Source organism: Piliocolobus tephrosceles, chromosome 6 (genome assembly GCF_002776525.5).
Source record: "Piliocolobus tephrosceles isolate RC106 chromosome 6, ASM277652v3, whole genome shotgun sequence".
NCBI lineage: Eukaryota > Metazoa > Chordata > Mammalia > Primates > Cercopithecidae > Piliocolobus > Piliocolobus tephrosceles.
In genome coordinates, this window is record NC_045439.1 from 124739721 (window position 1) to 124742987 (window position 3267).

Genomic DNA, 3267 nt, shown 5'->3' on the forward strand with positions numbered 1-3267 from the left:
TACTACAAAATTCCTGAAGAAAATTTCAGTGTAATAAGTCTGTGGATTTGCTGAATCAAGCCCCGCCATTAATATTTAGAAAAACATCCACTGTTTGGGCTAATAGCATTATTGGTGGTACCTATTATATAGAGGGATAGCTGAACAAAGTTTGTGTCTCAAAACCAGTGTTAAATCATTCTCAGGGTTGAGAAGAAAAAAGGGGAGTCTAAAATCACAAGAAGTAAAGATATATCCAGGACTCTATCCTTCTGGATCCACACTCCCTTCAGGGTCTTCACCGTTATAAATGTTCTTTGCCATTTGCCACACTTCCATGATGATGTTTTCTGATACAGAACAAATCATCCAAGGTTCATTGGGATTCCAGGAGACATCAGGTATCTTGGCAGTGTGACCACCATGAATAAACAACTCTGGAGGCCCATCTTCTGCATCTTCTGGGGATTGTTCCTCTGCAATTTTACTTAAATCCCAGACATTCAGTATGCGATTAGTACCACTGGAAGCCAAAATAGTCTCATTGTGAGGTGACCACTGAACCTGGAATATTTCATCCTTATGTGACTCAAAGGAATGCAACTTAAGTTTCAGATTTCTCAGATCCCACAAGGCAACAGTCTTGTCAGCTGATCCTGTGGCAAGAGTGAACTCACTGTAAGGACTGAAAGAGAGGTAGTTCACTTCAGCAGTGTGAGCGTCAACTGAGTGGCTTGGTTTGGAAGTATTTTTTAAACGAGTATCCCAAATTGTAAGTTTCTGATCATCAGCAACTGACCCAAACAGAGGCTCATGAAGCAGATGCCAGAAAACGTCTTCGACTACTGCTGTATGCCCTGTAAAGATCGTCTTCCACTTTTCCCTCCTTTGGATGGCACTGATGTCCCACAGGCAGAAGGTGTGGTCATCTGAAGCACTAAGTAAGTGCCCACTGAGAGTTGGGTTCCATGAACGCCTATAGCCTTCCTTCTGATGTCCACGGAGACGCAAGTCTAGGTTGCATTCTCCAGAAGGATCTGGTTTAGAAGGATGTTTTGTATAGTCAAAGACAAGAACATCACTGGAAGGAGTCTTTGTTGCAATGATACATGGGTTCTGGGGCGTATAACGGGCCTTGTTTACGTCTCCTTCATGGTTGATCTTGGTTTCTATTTCAATGTTTCCACTAACTGAATCAAAACCTCCAGACTCTCCTTTCTCACTGTCATAGTGTGACGCATCAAACTGAGCATTATCATTAGGGGTTGCACACTGGCTATAACAAGATGGTTTTGTTCATCCGAAGTATGTGTTCCCAGGACAAGTTGGTGAATGCTGAAATCTTTTGCTTCTGGTCTGGTTTCATCTGGAAGCCACTGGGCAGTTAGGCTGGGCCACCCCAGAGCATGGGTCATCACAAAATTGTAAAGAAAAGGAGTGTTCTTTTTCCGTATTTTGTACTCATCGTTGATCACTCATTCTTTCAAAGTGTCATCGAAAGCTGCTTCCTTGACGGCCATGGCAGGCAGGTGAACTGGCAGGCAGGCGAACCGGAGGAACCCTGGGGTCTAGTATTGCAGGAGGGGTGGGAAGGCTGCGTGGGTAGCTTTTATTAGACTTATTTACCATTCAGAATTGCTTGTCTGCCTTTTGTCTGTTTATATCATTTGCCTATTTTTCTATTGAGTTGTCAACTTTTTCTTCCAATACTAGGTCTTTGCATATTAGAAAATTCATCCATTGATGGTATGGATGCAAATATTTTCTACCAGCTTTATTATTTGTGTTTATGCTGCCTTTTTTCATCCAAAAGATTTTATTTTTGTGTAATAATATTTTATTTATAGATTCTGGGCTATTTTGCTTAAGAAGCGCATCCCCAGGTCAGGCGTGGGGGCTCACCCCTATAATCCCAGCACTTTGGGAGGCCGACACGGGCAGATCACGAAGTCAAGAGATAGAGACCAAGATCACGCCACTGCACTCCAGCCTTGGTAATAGAGCAAGACTCTGTCTCAAAAAAAAAAAAAAAAAAATTAAGCACATCCCTATCCCAAGATTTTATAGAGTCCTAAATTTTCTTCTGTTTTTTTGTTTGTTTTTTGTTTTGTTTTGTTTTGTTTTGAGATGGAGTTTCACTCTTGTTGCCTAGGCTGGAGTGCAATGTGCCATCTCGGCTCATTGCAACCTCTGCCTCCGGGGTTCAAGCAATTCTCCTGCCTCAGCCTCCCAAGTAGGTGGGATTACAGGCATGTACCACCACGCCCAGCTAATTTTGTATTTTTAGTAGAGACGGGGTTTCGCCATGTTGGTCAGGCCAGTCTTGAACTCCTGACCTTAGGTGATCCACCCACCTCGGCCTCCCAAAGTGCTGAGATTATAGGCGTAAGCCACTGCACCTGGCTTTCTTCTAACATCTTTATAGTTTTGTTATGCTCATTTATATCTTTATTCCATCTGAAATTTACTTTTGCACATGGTATGCAATAAGAATCTAGGTTTATTTATCTTTTCTTTTTTGTTGTTTGTTTGTTTTTGAGACAGGGTCTCCCTCTGTCGCCCAAGCAGGAGTGCGGTGGCACAATCACAGCTCACTCTACAGCCCCGACTTTGCGGGCTCAGGTGATTCTCCCACTTCAACATCCCAAGTTGCTGGGACTAAACATAAACCTTACCTAAACAAAATCTTAAAACCTCTGACGCCAACAAAAACTGCTCTGCTCCAATTTAGATTAATCATCCTATCCTCTATATTACTTATAAATTTATTCTATTGGAAACCTACTTTACATCAGCATAAGAGAAAAGCCTCACTAGCTTCCTCCTTTCTCTCATTCCACCCTACTTCTAAGAACTTCACTTAGCCCCTTATTCACTGTTATCCTCCCACTCTTCTCCCCAGGGCCACAGTAGGGTCATTACAACTACCTCTGCCCCTCCAGTGAAAGAAACACTTCCCAGCTGCGCAGTGACTCACGCCTGTAATCCCAGCAGTTTGGGAGGCTGAGGTGGGCAGATCACCTGAGGTCAGGAATTCAAGACCAGCCTGGCCAATATGGTGAAACCCCAACTCTACAAAACATACAAAAAATTAACCGGGTGTCGTGGTGTGTGCCTGTAGTCCCAGCTACTCGGGGGCTGAGACAGGAGAATCACTTGAACCCAGGAGGCAGAGGTTGCAGTGAGCCGAGATCGTGCCATTGCACTCGTGTGTGCTCCTTTACTTGACCTGAGGCTAAGGCTCCTGGAGAGTTAGGTCCTAGAGGTTCTTTTTTTTTTTTTGAGACG

General features: G+C 43.6%; 1 pseudogene; it reads right to left on the minus strand.

Moving 5' to 3' along the window:
• Positions 1-243: 243 nt before the first annotated feature.
• Positions 244-1499, minus strand: LOC111554793 (annotated as a pseudogene).
• Positions 1500-3267: the final 1768 nt, after the last annotated feature.